This window comes from Equus caballus, chromosome 12 (assembly GCF_041296265.1).
Source record: "Equus caballus isolate H_3958 breed thoroughbred chromosome 12, TB-T2T, whole genome shotgun sequence".
Classification (NCBI taxonomy): Eukaryota; Metazoa; Chordata; class Mammalia; order Perissodactyla; family Equidae; genus Equus; species Equus caballus.
The window spans coordinates 37,015,787-37,035,938 of record NC_091695.1 but is presented as its reverse complement, the minus strand read 5'-3'; the positions used below and the strand labels follow the sequence as shown (position 1 = coordinate 37,035,938).

The 20,152-nt window shown below is 37.4% G+C and overlaps 1 pseudogene; it reads left to right on the top strand.

Moving 5' to 3' along the window:
- Positions 1 to 4,468: 4,468 nt before the first annotated feature.
- On the top strand, positions 4,469 to 19,881 carry LOC102149003 (membrane-spanning 4-domains subfamily A member 4A-like; annotated as a pseudogene).
- Positions 19,882 to 20,152: the final 271 nt, after the last annotated feature.

Below are 20,152 nucleotides of genomic sequence, written 5' to 3'. Positions count from 1 at the left end.
CACATGAAAAGATGCTCAACGTCATTAGTCACTAGGAAACTGCAACTCAAAACCACAATGAGATACCACTTCACACCCACTAGGAAGGCTATTGTCAAAACAATGCCCCCAAAACAACAACAAAAAAACCCCCAGACTCTAACAAGTTTGGCAAGGATGTGGAGAAATTGGAACCCTTGTGCAAACTGGTGGGAATGTAAAATAGAGCCACCACTGTGGAAAATAGTACGGTGATTTCTAAAAAATTAATCTTAGAATTACCTTATGGGAATAAGATCCAACAATTCTATTTTTGGATATATATTCTTAAAAAGGTGAAAGCAGGGACTTGAACAGATAATTGTATACCCATGTACAAAGCAATATTACTCACAATAGCCAAAAAGTGGATGCAACCTGAGTGTCCATGGACTGATGACAGGATAAACAAATGTGGTTTATACATACAATGGAAACTTATTGAGCCTTAAAAATAAATTTTGCCACATGGCTAAAACATGGTGAAATTTCACAACATTTTGTTAAGTGAAATAAGCCAGTCGCAGAAGAACGAATATTGCATGTGTCCACTTATATGAGGTTCCTAGAGTGTTCAATTCATAGAGATGAAAAATAGAATGGTGGTTGCCAAGGGCTGTGGGGAGGTGGACACGTGGAGTTAGGATTTAATGGGTATCCTGTTACCTGAGGAAGTTAAAAAATTTTGGAGATGGAGGTGCTAATGTTTGCACAGCAATGTCGATGTACTTAACACTATAGAACTACACACTTAAAAATTGTTGAAATGGTAAATTGTAGGCTGTGAATATTTTGCCACAAAAAAAAATTGACACAGCTCAACATTCTTGTTGAGATTCAGCTATTTTCTTTGAATAAATGCTCCTAGGATCATTGCAAGATCTTGGTTAATGTCCATAGCTCTGGAAAAGTTGATGTTGACAATTTTTGCAGTGTTCCCATCGCTTTTAAGAAGGAGGGGACCCTCAGATGCCCTCACTCAGCAAGTCTGGAGATGCTTTGCCCTCCAGGATATTTTTGCTTTCTGTTTATCTCACTTATTTTTCTGCTCATTTTATTGCCTTTCTTGCTTTTTAGTTGATGAATTAAATTTATTTTTTTAATTATCATTCATTTGTTTTCTCATAACATTTTTCCTTCGTTACTGAAAAATTACACAACTCACTTCTTATCTTTATTGGTAAGTCTTGATCTTTTTCATTCTTATTCAAAATCTAAAGTTACTCCCTCCACCCATCTCCCAGAGAGGGCAAGGACATTAGAAGACCAACCTCCCGTCATTCCAATCCCAAATTTTGCTTTTGGGGGATCTAGTATTTTCTTTTTTGTCCTCAAGTTTAACCTAATAAGTTAGATATTATTGTTTTTATTTTGTACAAACAGAGTGTGTAGACACAAGTTTACCAGTTTCTTTGCTCACTGTTCCTTCTTGCATCGTGGAACATCCGTCAGGGTTTTACATGCCTTACTTTTGAAGCACGTCATTTAGAGGTTCTATTCAGTAAATGTCTGTGTTGGCAAACTCTGTCAGGTGTTTACTTATCCGAAAATGTGTTTATCTTACCCTTGATCTTGAAGTACAGTTTTGGTGCAGAACAAACTCTAGGTCTACAGTTGTTTCAAAAATATTTTTCTGTGGTTTTCTGGCTTGCATTGTTCTCAATCTAATTGATGTTATTTTACACGTGATCTGACTTTTCCTTTCTGTTACTTTGAAGATCATCTTTGTCCTTTGTTATCTTGTAAATTCGCTATAATGTGTTTCAATATAGCTCCGTTACTGTTTTGGTGTATGTTACATGACCTGTGTCTGTGGGTTTAAGTATTGCATCAGTTAAAGAAAACGTACAATTACTATCATTTCAAATGTTGCCTATTTTGCATATCCTCCGTTTAATATTTTTTCATCTTTCTAGTACTCTAATTATACATATTCTACAATTTTTAATCTTTACTTCTAATCTTTTAACTTGTATTCTGTTATGCCCATTTCCTTGTCTCTCTATGTGGCTTCTGGGTGATTTCTTCAGGTTTATCTTCTAGTTCACTAATTCTCTTTTCAGTTGTTCCCTGCTATTTAACATATTGACAAACTTTGTTTAAATGTCAACATTATCTTTTTTCACATTTGAAATGTGTCATGTCAGTTTTTGCACTTTATCTGTGTTTTCTCTCTTTTGTGATTCCATTTTTTAAGAATATTTTATCCATATTTATTACACATTCTGTACTTGATAATGTTAATATCTGAAGCACTTCATGTTTCTCATCACTAAATCTCATGGTATCTTGGTTTTTGTGCATTTGATGATCTGTGGTTGTGATGATATATTCAGATAATCCTAATCTGTGTGATTTCTTGGAGACTCAGGCCAAGAATGCTTGCTTCCTTCTTGGGGATTCCAGTATAAGACTTATTCAGAGACAGACAGTTTTATTCAAAAGTGCCTTTTTGATGTGATTTCTTTTATTCCTGTCTTTTACTTCTCAGAACTATACTTGCCCAGAGAAGCTACTGCTATCAACTGGTATGTTCATTCTCAGGATTATAAACAATAATATAGGTTTTATACCTCAGTGAGCTTCTTATCTTTGAGAAGTGTACTCTGAAAATCTGTGGCCAGAGGGTCCTGTTTCTTTGATACTCTCTCTAGATTTTGCCAGAATTCATCCTCATGGAGTCTTCGGTGTTTTTGACAATCATTTCACCTAAGTTATGGGGATTTTAATTGTTTCCCATTTTCAAAATGGAGTTCCAAATTCCTTTCTCCATGTTGCTTTTTGAAATTTTTTAGAACAGGAGAAAAAACATTGACTTTTTGATTACATTCTCTTATTTACTTCTTGATCTTAACTATTTGAATCTCCTTCATATTGTGTATTGCATATGAATTATTGATTATTTTGTGTCTTCTTTATTTTTTAAATTTTTACTGTACTTATTATTTTATGATTTGCTTATTTTGTATTTTTGACTTTACTGCTTTCCATAACTTAGAATGTATATTTAATCAAAATGAAATTAATATTTTAAATGATTAATCCTTTATTTTCATTTGGGTTTTTTTCTCTATCTTTAAAATTGACTCATTTTTTGATGATTTCCATCAGTTTTATTGCTAGATAAGTAATAGTGTAGTTACTCTGGTCTACTGAATATAAGCATATGTTAATAATCCTTTCCAGAGAAATCTGAATTATTTTCCAGTACATAGAAAATCTGTGCTACTAGAACGTTCTTTTACTTTGTGCTATCAATAAATCGCACACATCTCCAAACTTCAGACTTTTACAGAGCACCAATGAAGCATAAATGGTATAAGAATTGTTTGCGGTTTTGTAGACTTTTAACAAGTTTTACTTCCTCAAAATTTATGGAAGTGAGTCGTGCAACAGCTGAATATGGATTCAAATGAGTAAATAAAAACGTTCATGTGACATAAACCTGATTCGAGTTACTATATTGAGGACAGAAAGTGACATAAGAGTGTAATGTGGTGCTTTGAGGTTCAAGAAGATAATTTTATATGTCCTTGCTATGCATTGGCAAGTTGGGATTTAAAGCATTGTAATGGGACAAGAGATTTAAATTCTTGGTTCCAAAGATATAACTAGGAATCATAAATTCCATCTCAAAAGTCCTGAGTTTCTAAGGTAAAATTTAAGATCACACAAATTGTATTTAGTATAGATGAACGTGGTGAAGGTTTCCAACTTGAGAAAGTCACCATGCTTTGATTAGAAAAAGAAGACTGTAAAATACAGTTAATTGCAATGCAGATGATTCTGTGCAGTTTATCACTATTATAAAAGTTATCTTTCGAGCTCACCCTAGTGGACTAGTGATTAAAGTTGGTGCTCACTACTTCGGCAGCCCAGATTCATTTCCTGGTCACAGAACCGCACCACCCATCTGTCACTTGCTATGCTATGGTGGCGGATCACTTGGAAGAATTTGAATGACTTACAACTAGGATATACAACTATGTACTGGGACTTTGGCAGGTAGGAGAGGAAGACTGACAGCAGGTTTCAGTTCAGGAGGGAATATTTCCCTTGAAAGAAAAAGATTTTTTAAAAAGTGATCTTTCAAAGGAGAAATGGCTGTATTCAAAGAAATATGCAGTAATAAGGAGAGAGATAAAATCTAAATGCAGACTTAATGTATGATCTGGAACACATTTCCCTAATTTGAGGGGTCCTGTATATAGGCCTCAATTCTATCCATATTTCCATCTCTCCAATACTTTCTAGCATCTTGACATCACCTGGCATTTCCCACTCTCTCTCTCCCTCTCTCCTTGTTCTACTTTCCTGGTGGGCCTAAGAAATGATGATATTTTGTGAAGATGTTTTAATAGCTGTTATAAAACATGGAGGGCAAGTAGACCAGAGATTTTTGTAAAATTTCCAAGACTTAATCCTGAATTACATTTCTTGTAGCACCTTTTCTGCTGCTATGGCAACCATGCAAGGAATGGAACAGACACACCAGGGGCTGGCCCTGTGGTGTACCAGCCGGGACATCATGCTTCTCTAAACGCATGTCTGTGGAAAGGGATGCCAGAGAAGATCTTGAAGGGAGAACCCAAAGTTCTCAGGGTAAGTCAGTTGCAGATCTGGGAGAAGACAAATCATGTTGTAGAATCACAATGGATCAGATCTAACACCAAATACTCTGTCCCAATAGCCTCATAATACACCAGCCAGCCCTAAGAACATCAGTATTTTGTGTTCAGGCCCTATCACTTGAAAAATGATACAATATGCTGTTACATCATGCTTCTGATTTAGTTGTATTTAAAACATAGTGGCTTCCGATCTATCTAGGGTTGTGGGTCATCCCTGATAATTATATTTAACTTTAGCATGGAAGCGTAGAGAAAGAAAGGACACATGTGCACCAGCTGGTGTTACATCCACAGACGTTCCTGAAAGCTGATGGCCCCCGTTTCTTAGCCTTCTTCTCTGCTCTGTGCATTTCTGTCTGGAGTCACAGGTGGCTGTACCTAAAAGAAATGGGTGATTTATAGAAAGACTGGTTATTGCAAGTAAAAGGACAGTGAATGGAGGGGTTTATCTCTAGCCCAAGCTTTAAACCAATGAGACAAAGTCATTATGACACTTTGGATCCTTTTGAATACCATGGGGTAACGTACTCCAACTTCTTTATTGTAGACCCCTGTGCTCACTCATGTCCTCATGTCCTAGACCCCAAGAAAATGGCATATTGCTCTTCTTTTTGTCTTCCCTTGTACATACTCTCCTTCCTTAGATTACTTCTCCTTGCTAGAATATTTGCTTCCTAATTTCTGGATCATTCTTATTTGAGCATGTGCAAAGATCAACAATTGTGGTAAGAGTAGCATCATAGGTAGTTATCAGTAAAACAACTCTGGGAAAGTCCTGGCACACTCTTTTTTATCCTGAAATTAGTGAAGCAATTGGCATAGGTGTACCAAGAAATAATTTTAGTAAGTTAATATATCCACAGTTCTTTATATGAAATAAAAATGACAGGAGAATATCAAGAAGACCATCTGACTATTTCAAAAGATGGAAAATGAGGGTAACTTAGTGGTTGGAAAGGGGGTGGCTTGGGCACCATTTTTGTGGTAGATAATATGTTTTACTTTCTTCATCATTTCTAGGTTGTGCAGATCCTGATTGCCCTGATGAATTTCAGCTTGGGAGTAAAAATGGTTACTGTCACGTTGTCATTTGAGTCAGCTTATTATGAACGTCCCTTGTCAGTGTACACGGGGTACACAGTGTGGGGTTCGGTGATGGTGAGCAGAATACCCTCTGGTTTAGTTGGAGGCAACACAAAATTGTTGTGAATATCCTGAGCTTTGGAGTCATGTCCTAACCCTATCGTTTGGTTCTATAACTTTGAGAAAGATTTCTAATGTCTTTTTAAGTCAATTTTCTCATATTTAAAGTGGGAATAATAATATAAAACTCATAGAAAGCTATCAGATTAAACATTTAGTGTGTATCAGTTAGGGTGTATTACAGCACCATGTAGCAAAAAATCCACAGCAGAATGGATTAAACATTGAAAGCACTGATTATTTCACAAGAATATGCCCTGGTAGTTAGTCATTTCCAGAGTTGGTAAATTCAGGAGGTACCTCATTGAGGTAACCTCTCTGAGGACTGCTGGCAGACCATAGCAGACTTTTTGGCAAGTCTCATTGTTCATAAACGTTTTATAATACATAAATGTTTTATAGTCCCAAGCCAACCGTGGGCAAAGGTCATCGATTTACCATTATTGACTTTGTACCGATCAAGATTCACCTCTGTGGCAGGGAAGGGTTTACTGAAGCTCGTTGGAGACTGAACAAAATGAGGATTCTGTTAGCGAGGGAGAAGAGGAGACATAGCTGGTATGCAGGCAATTAATAGTCAACTATCAAATCTTAGCAAACTGTTAGCTTAGCAAATGCCACTGCTATTAGATATATTTCGTCTCCTAAGTTTAAAAATAACTATAATTGAAATTAAATTAACTTTCAAGAGAGTTTAAAAATTTCCCCCCAGAACAAAATGACAGAGAGTTTCTCTGCAAGTTGAGAGTGTAAATAGACTATAAAGTATCAAGTTTTACTTACTGACAAGAGGAAAATACATTTATACACTGGGTTTGTGTTAGACTCAGGGAATCTATTCAAGTCTGCAGAGATTCCATTTATCTACAAAGTTGAGAATGAGGCAGTTTAGAGATTAAAGTCTATAATGAGCTGGCTTTGTGCGCCCCCATGCCTGTTGCAAGCTTTGAAGAACAGCAAATGCTAGTCTCCTTCTGGGCAGTTGTGCAATGCTTTATATATCTGATCATATTCATGTCAATAGTGGCTTTGTCAAACTCTTACTAGCTCTAGGCGCTCTATCAAGTGCTTTATATGTGCAACTCCATTTCAAACAATCATCCCAAACTTCTGAGAAAGGATTTACCATTGTCCTCATTTTTACTGATACAGAAATTGGAACTTGGAGAGATTAAGTGAGCCACCCAAGATCACACAGTTTTTTGGTACGGGAATGAGGGTTCAAATAGGGTCAGTTCCATTCCAGTATTTCATGCATCTAACCACTGTAGTTTTTCTCTTCCCCTTTCACTTCCTTTTCAAGACCATTTTGGAAGCCAGTTTTCATAATTTATATCTTCTATACATGTTCAGTAGATTACCAGGAGCTGCAGGAGCTGTGTTTGTTCAATGGAGACTTCACTCAGACTCTTGCAGGTATCCCACTAGATGAGCCTTTGCTTAATTGGGTGAACAATTTTTGCTGCTACCTTCAGGTATTCTTTCAATCGTATTTCCAAACCTCACCTGTGAAGTGTCTCCTTCTCTCCCTTACGTAGTACAAGACCCAACACCAAGAACCATCTACAAATTTCTCTTTTCTTTGGCCCTTTAGTCTTCAGATGAGCTATATGTTCTTTATTACAATCCTACAAAATTGTCCCCACATTAGTCTATTTGTTCAAGTTTTCTTTTGCGTACTTTTGGAACACTATAAAGCTTTATTTCTGTATGTCTTTCACACTCCTTGTTAACTTTGTTTCTCTCAGAGACTTTATATATTTTTTCAATGTAAATTAAGTTCTTTTATGAAATCCTATCATCAAACACACAAACACGCACATATTTATAATATGTATATATAATTTCTTTGTATAAAGATGTTCCCGTGTTCCTTAGTGAATTGTAGTTTATAGTACTTTGTAGTTGAGAATATTGGGTGTTTGAAGTATAGTAGTATTCATATTTAAAGTACTTCAATGTTAACCATGTGCTTCAGAAAGTTTTCTCTTATAATTATTTTGGTTAATATACTAAGAATAGTAGTACATAAGAGTCTCCATCTTTATCTTGATTTGGCTGTATGAGATGGCCCTACCATTAAACATGATAAAAGATTTTAAGACTGAGACATATTTTCCATCATGTTATGGAAAATGCAACTTTTCATTTTTTATAAGTAATGTTTGTCAATAATAATTTTGAATTCTAATAAATGTCTTATCAACATTATAAATGTGAACAGCAATTAGCATGTGTTTCCTCAAATCCATTAATTTCATGTTATAAGAATATTTCAATACTAAAAAAATCTAGACCTTTGAAGAACTACACCACATGTTCATGATTTGTTCCATATAATATGATGGATGATTCTCCCTGCTATTTCCTTCCAGAGGAGACTTAGTTTATGTTAATTATCTCTATGTCTTGGAAATTGGAAATTTGTTCAGGAAATTTATCAAGGTGGTTCATTAGATCAGTCCTTTTTGATATTGAGATAGAATTTTTGAAACTTCTGAAATCAAATATGGAGAGAAAACCCAGAAACTCAAACATTTTAAGGCAGAGATTCCAATCGACTTGACTCTAGGCATTTTAGCAAAATGAAAAATAATACCCAATTGATGGAGTCAAATGAAATAATATATTCTAATTATTGTCTAATATAGAATTTAAAAATTTTCTTTGCTACTGTTTTATTTACAATTTTTAATAGTCATTTTAAATGAAGATAATCTTTAGGCTTTTTCTTTTGTAAAACATTATTATATTTTGGTGCCATATTAGGGTTACTTCATCTCAGGAATTGAGAAGCTTTCTTTATATTTCAATGCCCTCAAACAGTTTAAATACCATCACGTTAGATACTTTCTGAAAGGCTTGACAAATTCTCCTGTTAATCCATTGGGTGGAATTTCTCTCTTGTTTCTGAGGAAAGGGGACAGTTATTTACAAACTTCTGTGTTTCTTCCCATGTAATTGGTCTGTTTAACATATTTATCACATTTTGGAATAACTTTTAGTGAGTTATGACTTCAATATTTGTTTAAAGTTTTTTACCTGTACTTTTCTTCCTGTTAGTTTCTTATTTCAGGGTCCTTGTCCATTGCAGCAGGAACTAGAACTACAAGAGGTCTGGTTAGTAATATTTCCTCTTTTTTGTTCTCAAAGAAGGATTAACCATGTATATATTCTGCCAGAAGAGAAAACAAATTTTGTTTGTTTTTAAAAAATCAGGAGAGATTGTAAGTTTTACCTAGTTGGATCAGTCTTTCAAAAATTGCAATAAAATTTGGCTTATAATAGAATTACTGACATGAGAATGAACAGTTTGGGAAGATAGTTGCTGAGAGAATCTTTATGAAAATATAGAGAATTTCTGAGAAAAAAGTCAAATGGATGGGTCATGCAAACTCTCTAAATTGAGATCCAGCCCACTATGACAGTGACACCAATTGTTGGTGTGGCATCATATTTATCCATTTGGACGAAAATGTGTATTCCAACTCTGTGCGGAAAGGATTTTGATTCAGTTTGCAATGAAAGGAATTCACAATAAAGCTGTTAAAAAAAGAAGTAAATTTAAAACAAAGCTTTCATGCCAATATGCGTTTCACAAAGCCAGTAAAAAGCAAAAGCCTAGATCTCAATACATGTTTTTCCTGGCTGAAGACCATATTTGAGTTTTCTTCACTCAAAGGATAAATATGGAGATGATAAATATGGTTTTTCCAAATCTGACCTCAATCTCTCTCTAGTATTTCCCCCAGATATAACCATACCCATTAAAATCTACCTCGTGCTACAGCCACACGAAACCTCTCATACTTTCTTGAGGAATTTTGGTTCTTATAAAAAGCCTCAATAACTTCCCTGAGAGAAGACAATGTAGGAAAAGGAATAGACAGCAAAGGGAGATAATACACAAAAGGCATATAGGCATGAGAGGAAAGCAGTATTTGGAAAATAATGTCAGGCATCTGAAACAGAACATGGTAGGAGATGGACACAGACAGGACTGCCCAGCTAAAGTGTGAAGGGTATGGAAAGCCCTGCTAAGGAGATTTGAGTTAATCTCATGTGCCCATGAGAGCCACCTGAAGGATTTAAGTGTGGAAATAACAGGGTCTATATTTGTGTTTTGGCAGGAGATTAGAGTTGAAACTACTATAAAAAAAAGAAGACACAAGTTAGGAGACTATTGCAATAATCAAGACAGAGAAGATGGCCTGAGTTGGACAAGAAGTGGTGGGTGTAAAGTGATTGATGGAGACACATCTGAGGGTGTTGTTGGATTGTTTAATTGATTTTCCTTCCTTTCTAGGTCCAAGATAGCCTAGGACTGAACATCACCAGCTCTATCTTTGCTGCATCAGGGATCTTCACCACTGTGATCAGCATGATTATTTTTTCATCCAGTTACTTTTTCAGTAACTATGATCAGAGGTCGGACAATTGCTCCATGATCCTATGCATTTTAATGGTTAGTGTTTTCTCTTTTCATGGATTACTGTGGTGGAAGTAAGTCACAGGAGCCCAGGCTCTGGCAAAAGTAACAATCAGTATTCCTTAGTTGATGAATTGTTTTGGGAAGTTAGAAGTGATTGAGAAATAGGGCGATCTTTTATATAGGAGTCAGGCCCACATCTCATCAGCTCTTTGTTCCTTCTCCAAATGTGATGAGGGAAAATGGGAATAAAGCTTACCTACTCTGTAAAAATTAGTGTGCTAAGCATTTAGTTTAATTTTTCCTGTTTAATTTCAAATCATCGGTAAGTATGTACTGTTATCCGCTCTAAAAGTGGAGTCCAGATGTCAGTATCTATATGTCCCAGGGCTCTCTGATGGAGCCTAATGCAATTACTTAGTTCTCTAAATATACATTAAAATTGTACTGAATATTATCCTACAAATGTTGAATAATCCAGTATCCCTCCCAACATCTCTGGATGTTGTTGCAACATTAAGCAATTTGGCCTCAACATGCAGCTCCTGGCAAATGCTCAATCTCCAATGTATATTTTACTACTTTTCCGTACCACTTGCCATCATCTACATATGATACTTATTGCTTTATTCTCCAAATTACTGCTTACACAAGACTTTCAGGGTAGTAAAATCTCTTAAGGTTTTAGATAAGTGTGGCGAGGAAGACTTATTGCTGCACTCATAGCAGACTAAAATGCAATGAAATCTTTATCATTAAAATGTCTATTAGCCATTCTCAACACCACTGAGTTTTCTGTTATCTCCCCTTCATATGAGCTTCAGCCTTTCAGGGTGCTGCTTGTCTCTTTCTCTCATTGTCTCCTTTCCAAACCCAAATTTGGAAACTCAGCATTCCTCCTAATTTCTTATGCAGATCAATCGCATTACCTTTTCTTCACTCCTTGCTAACCCTAGCTGAGCCTTGAGTGCCACATATTCACACTGAAAGAATCCCTTCAATGTCCTCGCTAAAATAATTTACTCCCCTTGAGATTTCTACCTGCTCTTGCAGTAAGCAATTTTATTTCATGCCACTCACTCAAAATAAGAAGAGTTTCTTTAGGGAACTTAAATATTTTTTCAAATTCATACAGTTAGAAATTGATAAAAGCAATATTAGATTCTGGAACTTCCTGCATCTCATCCTCCTTTGATTTAATTTTGTTCAAGTATTATCTGAATAAGAATCATACTTCCCATATCTGAAGTTCTTACCACTCAGACTTTAAGGGTACAATGACAGGGACAAAGTCTACAATGGACCAGCTTCATAGGGCCGGCTTCCTGGGCCCCGGACCTGTGCCGTCACACAGGGATTTGCAGTGACAAGAGCTCTCCACTTAGTTTACTGCTCTGCTGTTGCTGCCTTGAAGTTCTTAATACTTTTTTAACAAGAGGCCCTGTAAGTGTCCTAACTTCATCTCAATCACCTTCTTCCAGAGACTGTCACAAATTCTTATCCTGTCCGCATTTTTTCTGCCTGCCCTTAGAGCAGAGCACATGCACAAGGGCTTCCTGGGATCTGAAGAATCAGGTCAATTCCTATGTGGGCACCTCAGTCCAGAGGTCTACAAGCCCACACTTTATGCCCTGTTCTAGGATTGACACTCTGAAAGACGTAAGAAGACCAGGCCCCTACCTTCAGAAAGCTCCAGTCCTCCTGAGAGGAAAAGACAGAATTATTGGAAAGCAGCTAGAGGTTGACAAAGGTCCAAGGGCTTACTCCGGAGTATAATTATAAAAAGAGGTTAGAATAAGGTGAGCTCTTTGTAGGAAAGACAGAGCACCCACTGTCTGGGATCATGAGGCAGAACCAGATGAAACTGCCAATCATCAACTCTCCTTGATCGAAAAATACAATAGTTTCATATGGCTGAAAACACATATATTACATACGTTTTTTCTACTTTTGGTTGGAAATCCAGGCTGTCACCTGTTTTTGCAAATAAAGTTTTATTGGAACATAGCCACACTCGTTTGTTTACATATTGTCCATGGCTGCTTTTGTGCTGTAACAGCAGAGTTGAGTGTTTGTGACCCTATGGTCTGCAAAACCAAACATATATGCCAGCTGGACCCTGATGGAAAGTTTGTTAACTCCCCATCTACCCCACTAGATGGTAAAATCCTTGAGGTTAGGGAAATTGTCTGTTTTGTTTGCTGCTCTGTCTTCTGTGCCTACAATTCCTAAAACATAGAGGCTACTGAATATGTTGAAGAGGTGAGTCACTAGATAAAGAAACGATGAATGCAAATATTCTCAAGGTTCACTTGCGTCAGTGTCACTCATGTCCTGGGCTGTTGATCTACTGGCTCTTCCACAGAGGAGATACTATCCCTATCCACGGAGAGAAAAAGAGAATATTTAGACGAAAGAATCCTGGCATCAATTCAGGCATCCAATTCAAAGTTTTAGGAATAAGAGTACTGCCCAATGTCTCTCAAATCTGACCATGTAGTTTGGCTAAGGATTAGACTGAAAGCCTATTCTCTGTGGAAAAGGATTAAAGACCAACTAACTTGGTGTTCTTTGTTGCATTAGTTTTTTATAGTTGCTATAACAAATTACTGCAAACATAGTGACTTGAGGCAAGATAAATTTATTATTTTACAGTTCTGAAGGCCAAAAAGTTAGAACGAGTCTCACTGGGCTAAATCAAATTGTCAGGGCTGTATTCCTCTCTGGAGGCTGTAAGGGAGAATCAGTTTTTTGCCTTTGCCGGCTTCTGGAGGCTGCCTACATTCCTGGGCTTGCCGTCACATCCTCCATCTTCAAAGCAAGCAGTGTAACATTTTCAAATCTCTCTTGGACTTTGACTCTTCTGCCTCCTGCTTCCACTTATAAGGGTTCTGTAACTATGTTGGGCTCAGTGGATAATCCAGGATAAACCCTCCATTTCGTGGTCAGTTTTTAACCTTGATTCCATCTGCAAACTTATTTCTCCTTCGCCATGTAACTTGTCATGTTCATAGGCTCTCGGGATTAAGATGTGGACCTCACTGGTTTGTTATTATTCTGCCTAGAAGTATTACTTTGCCTTCATTTGCTAAGATATGAGATCATATTATTGTGTCAACTATACGGAATTCCTAGTGTTTGAAAGAACCAAGTTGATAGTTATCTTGATGATCCCCTCCCCCCTTTTACAGCATTTTCACATTCTGTAGCTACAATAACACTAGAAAGTAGAATGGTGGGGGAAAACATGACTATTTCATTAGTGAAAAAGTGAGAGGATAAGTGACCTTCAGCAGGCTCAGGACTAGATAAGGGTATGGCTGAAATTAGGAGCCAGTTTTTCTGAACTGTGGCCAATGGTTATTCTCTTTTGGTATTGTAATCAGTGGTCAATGATTTGGACTTATCATCTCTGTTTGTCAAGCTTCCATGTTATGAATTTGTTCTTAGGGTATGGATGCTATGGTGCTCATTTTAAGTGTGCTGGAGTTCTGCATTGCTGTGTGCCTCTCTGTCTTTGGATGCAAAGTAACCTGTTGTAATCCTGGTCGGGTGAGTATTGGGTTTACCCTGAAGATAGCTGCATTCATTTTCTACTGCTGTGTAATAAATTACCCAAACTTAGAGTCATAAAACAACACTCATTAATTATCTGTGAGTTTTCATGGCCAAGAGTCTGGGCACAGCTTAGCTGGGTTCTCTGCTCAGGGTTTATAAGGCTGTGATGAAGGAGTTGGCTGGGGCTGTGATCTCAGCTGAAGCCTCTGGTCCTCTTCCAGGCTCACATGGCAGAATTTATTTCCTCTCAGCTGTGAAACTCACGACAACTTATTGCTACCTTGAGGCCTAAAGTACAGCAAAAGTCCTTGGTGATTTAAGCCTCTTTTAAAGGATTCACATGATTAGATCAAGTCCACTCAGAATAATGTGCTCTTTGATAAACTCAAAGTGAACTGATCAGTAACCTACTCGCAAAATTGATATCCCATCATATCCACAGGTCCCACCCATAATCCAGAGAAAGGAATCATACAGGGGCATGGGTGACTGGGTGTAGTCTTAGAGTTATGCCTACCACAATGGATAAAGAAAAGCTATTTTTCTTCATCCTTACTACCTTAAAGGGCTCCCCTTCTAGTCCAGATAAGGGCACACTTCACACTGGAGAGGTTACCTGAGGGTGCCAGATGTTAATCCATTATCCTATTATTGCAGTCTTCCCTGGGCTGCTGAAGAAAGCCAGGGTTTCACATTTCTATGAGAGTGTGTGCACACCTGCCCATCCTCTCACCCTGAGACCTGCAGATCCTCCTGGCTGCTGAGCAGAAAGGATGTCACCTGGAGAGTATTGGGAAATGGAAGGAGACAAGAGACCCAGAGGCCCTAGGAAGAATAAAACAAAGATATCTTCCAACTCTTGAGGGTTCCAGGGTGAGATAATGGATATCAAAACCCAGGAGATGCTCATTAGTTTCATTACCCAAAGGCCTGGTCAGACAACGGCCAAAACCAATTCATCAAATAATAATAGTTTGATGAGATTATTTTCTGGTGCTCTTCTCCCCCATTTGGTGCCTCTTTACTTTCTTTTGGGGCTCCCATGCTCTACCACATCCCCCACCCCACAGGCATTCCCCACACAAGAGACATTGACTAAATCACATTAGATTTGTTAGTGGACTCTTGCATTATAAGACCCTAGAAGCTAGAGTTTCTCAGCAATGCCAAGTGATTTTGTAATTTCATTAAGTGAAGCATTTGAACAAGGGGTAATGTCCTTAGCAATGTTCATATTGTAATGTCTAGGCCAGTGTTCACTTCTGCTCCTAGAGTAGTTACAGAGCCAAGAAATGTTGCTCCCCCTAATTCCACTGGTTACAGAGCTGGGAAGTATGAATCAAGTAAAGCAGTGGTTTGGGGGCTTATAATGCTTAAATCTTTGTCTATTTCTGGATCTCCCCCTACACACATTCCATTTCACATTGAATTTGTGGAAGAAGGGCCTCCATTTTCCTTAGATTCCTAATTATTCTTGCCTTTTAGGGTCAGTATGGGTTTTGCAATGCTTTTGACATGTCCAGGAAATCAATGATTTGGGTATTCTCTTGCTATCAGCATGAACAGCCTTTTTTGGAAGAAGAGCTCTATATTTTCCATGACACCTTGGTTTGTCCACATTATGGGGCACCATCATCCACATGTACCACAGATACACTTTCAAGACCACAGCAACACCTATCAGTATCTCATGCCAAGAGTTATCACTCAATGTTTTTCCTAGATCCAGTCTGTTGTAAAGAATTCTTGAGAAGCTCCACCAAACTGATGTTGAGACTGAATTCAAAGAAGAAATGGTAGACTCTGGTAACGATGACATTGTGTGGACAGGAAAGGGAAACCCCAAGGTTGTTTGCTTGACTCACCTATCGCATTTTGATTGATTCACAGGTTGTGTTCCTGGTGCCGTCAAATCCTCACATGGCAGAAACAGCATCTCCTGCACCAGTTACAGGAGATTTGATGCCACCAGCTGACCAACAGAAAAATCTTCCGGAAAACATTTCTTGATAGTTATGCAAGAATCCCCCTTGGGAAAGTACCAGAATTCAACTCTGACTTTAATACAGATCTATATAAAATTCAGAACAATCTTCTTATTTTCCCCCAAGAGCTCAACAACGCATTTTGTTGGCTCTTTACCAACAATAGCAGAAGTTAAACAAATATGTCACACATTTAATGAGTCAATAATGTTTCAAAGTTTTTCATCCACCTTCAGGACTGCATAAAAGGACATGAATGTAGTAAATAAGATTTGGCAGAATAAGGGCAAAAAGCTATTGCTGAAGTGTGGCCTCCGTGCAGACTACATATTTCTGCTTCTTTGGCTAATACTCTTCCCACTTGTTTAACTTTCCTTTCCTGCCTTTGGGAATGCAAGCTGTTTTTACCTTCAGAAAGTTGAGATGTATGTTTTTTTCCTCTCTTTCCTTTTCCTGCTTTCCTTCTTCCACAGGAAATACCTTTGAATAGCACAGTCAGTCTTTGCATGTGCACAAACCATTATTTGAGTGTAAATACACATAGAGTAATAATCAAACAATGGATCAAAGTCCACTTATATTTTCTCTCTCTGTCTCTTCTCCTTCCTCTCCTTCCCTGTCTCTCTCATTCTCTTTCCTACAGGGCAGGGTTATATCCTAATCAAATTTGTACCCAGTGCCACACATGGAATTGAGAAACACGTGGTATTTACTGGATGTTTATTAAATACATTTGATTTATTACAGAGCAAAAATAAATTAAATAAAATTAGAAACAATGAGTTCATGTACTACCTACTTCCCATTCAGATGAGATATAGTGGAGAGTAACTAAGTCTTGATATAAAGAAATACAGTATGGTGGTGAAGAATGTGGGCTTTTTAATCAGGCAACCCTGGGTTTTCGTCTCAAAAATTCCATTGTTCTCCATTGCTACCTGCGTGGCCATGGATATTCCACAAAATTTCTCTGTAGTTCATATTTCTGTTGAGTAAAATAGTGATAATATTACTTGGCTCATAGACCCATGATAGTTACTTGAAACAATACAGGTAGGGCAACCACTACTCTGGTTGGCAGATACTGAGCCTTAAGAGTTTTAATATGTTCACTTAAGTGAATATATGTACATGTACAGCTGTTTGTGTGGATGTGTGTGTGTGTATATATACACACACACACATATATATCAATTCATTATAATTTTACTCAACACACAGTTAATGGTCTAGAGAATGGCTGGTGGTAGTGCTGGGGGAGTGTGGCACGATAGAAACAGTAACCAGGAAAGTTTTTTCTGAAGAGGCGATAAGTTTCATTGTGATAGGAGAAAAATGATCATTGCCTTTTTACAGACATTTTTTGGTTTCAAAATTTTTTCCAGCTTTATTGAGGTATAATAGACCAATAAAAATTGTATATATTTGAGGTGTACAATGTGATGTTTTGATATATGTATACATTGTGAAATGATTACCACATATCCATCACCTCATATAGATAGCTTTTATCTGTTTTGGTGAGAACACTTAAGATAAACTCTTTTAGCAAATTTCAAGTATAAAATACAGTATTATTAACTATAGTCACCATGCTGTACTTTAGATCTCTAGAACTTATGCATCCTACTCAATTGAAATGTGATACCCTTTGACCGACATCTCCCCATTTCCCTCACTGCTCCCCAGCCCCCGGGCAACCACCATTCTACTCTCTGTTTTTATGAGTATGACTTTTTTAGATTCCACATTTAAGTAAAATCATCATAGTGTTTCTCTTTCTGTGTCTGGCTTATTTCACTTAGCATACTGCCCTGCAGTTTCAACCGTGTTGTTGTGAATGGCAAGATTTCCTTCTTTCTTAAGGCTGAAAATATTTATGTGGCTATACATGTATGTACATATATACATAGAAGTTATATGTGTATAATATTTTCTTTGTCCACTCATCAGTTGACAGATACTTAGGTTGATTCCATATCTTGGCTATTGTGAATAATACTACAATGAACTTGGGAATGCAGACATCTCTTGAAGATAGTGATTTCATTTCCCTTGAATATTCCCAGAAGCGGGATTGCAGGATCATACGGTAGTTCTACTTTTAACATCTGAGGAGCCTACATACTCTTTTCTGCAATGGCTGTACCAACTTACATTCCCAACAACAGTCTACACATATTCCCTTTTCTTCACATCCCCATCAACACTTGTTATCTCTTTTCTTTTTGATAATAGCCACTCTAATAGATACGAGGTGATATTTCATTGTGGTTTTGATTTGCATATCTCTGATGATTAGTGACGCTGAGCACGTTTTCATACATTCTTGGGCATTTTTCATCTTCTTTGGAGAAATGTCTAGTCAGGTCCTTTGCCCATTTCCCCTCTTCCACTTTTTTTTTTTTTCAATACATCATTTATATTTTACAGCTTTTGGTGCAAAGCATTTATTCCCATTTGTTCTGATAATCATGGCCTGAATTTCCTCTAAGGAATCACCATTCTCTTATTCCCAATTTATGTTGATCTCCCCTCAAGTTCTCCCAGATCTAGGCAATGGCAGAATTACATCAACCCAACTAGAATGACTGATTTTTGTGTCACTTAGCCTTGTGATCTAAGAAAGTTCAATTGTATGAATGAGTGACATTTCTAACCAAAGCTAATCCCAGCATTTCTGCTTCACTGACCAGGAAAGACTGCCTGACTCTTTTCTCTTTCCTATTGGGCTTGTGAGGATGTTGAGCTGTGACAATGTAAACCTGCTGCTATCAGCAGCCATTATGCTACTATGTGAATCGTGTCAGAGACAAATGCTTACAGAGGAATGCAGCACCGAGAGGTTCCAAGTGAAAGATCACCCCCTAACGATGTCCTTCCAGGCTCTGAGTGAACATGTACCTGGAGTTGTGCCAATCTCTGGAATTGAGCCAATCCATGAACATTTAAATATATAAAGAAAGTAAAGTAGAACTATTCAGGTAGTGTAATAATTGGCAAAATCCTCAAATGGCTTCCTCTCTAATTCAGAATAGAAGCCAGAGCTCATACCAAGCCCTTAAGACCCAACATCACTTGATTCTTTGCTATCTCTTGGATTTTGTAAAATATCTTACTTTCATTTTTCCTGAGCTGTTGCTTTGGGTTTATTTAAAATGGCCAGAGAATGCCTCCCTTTGGTGAAAAGTTTTGGACACATGAACCTTTCTGTGTTCATATTTATATGAGCAATTTAAGACTAGTGCATTTTCAACTGTAAAAAGTTTATATGAACACCCAGGTTATAAGAGCAAGATGTTATGATTCTGACTTTCAAAGAAGACTGCCTAGGGCCAGCCTTGTGGTGCAGCGGCTAAGTTTGCACGTTCCACTTTGGTGACCTGGGGTTCACAGGTTCCGTTCTGGGCGTGGACCTACACATCACTTACCAACCCATGCTGTGATAGGCATCCCACATACAAAGTAGAGGAAGATGGGCGCGGATGTTAGCCCAGGGCCAGTCTTCCTCAGCAAAAAAAAAGGAGGAGTATTGGCAGTGGATGTTAGCTCAGGGCTAATCTTCCTCAAAAAAATAAACAAGAAAAACAAAAGAAGACTGCCTCCATTTCATCTCATGTACTTTTAAACTTAGGTATTTTTTCATCTGTTTTTTCTAATTGATTTTTCTCCTGGTTATTGTCATTTTTCTGCTTCTTCGCATATATAATAATTGTGAATAATGTGAATAATTGTGAATAAAAGTGAATGGATGCTGGATGTTGTCATTTTTATGTCATTAGGCACTCAAATTGCCTTTTTAAAAAGAATATTGCACTTTATTTCTGGCGGGAAGTTAAACTTCAAGTCCAACTTTCCTGGAGGCCTTTATCCAACACACAGAGTGTTCATGGAAGAGTCTGCATTCCAACCGATTGGGACTTGAAAGTCTCCCAGCTCTGCATGAGTTCTGGTAATCATTCAGCTTAGAACTACCAAACTATATGGTTATTCTTTGATTGGACTTTTGGAATTTCAGCCTGTAAATTTGTATTAACTAACAATAAATTTAAAAGGATTCTCTTGAAGGTTTCAGGAACTCTGTCTCTGCATAGTTACTTCCTTTGTGGTTCTCTACTCACTAATTCTAGCTGTCTCAGCTCCCTCAACCTCTGATTTCTATCTTCTCAGTACTGAAAGATCCATTGGAATCCATCTCCTTGACTATGGTCTGGAAAGTTCCTTCATGCAGAAAATCAGAGCAATTGTTATATTCACATTTGTTTCCATTTTCTCAATGTAGAAAGCCCTGTGTTGACTACTGTCCAATGTCCGCAAGCATTGTTTAA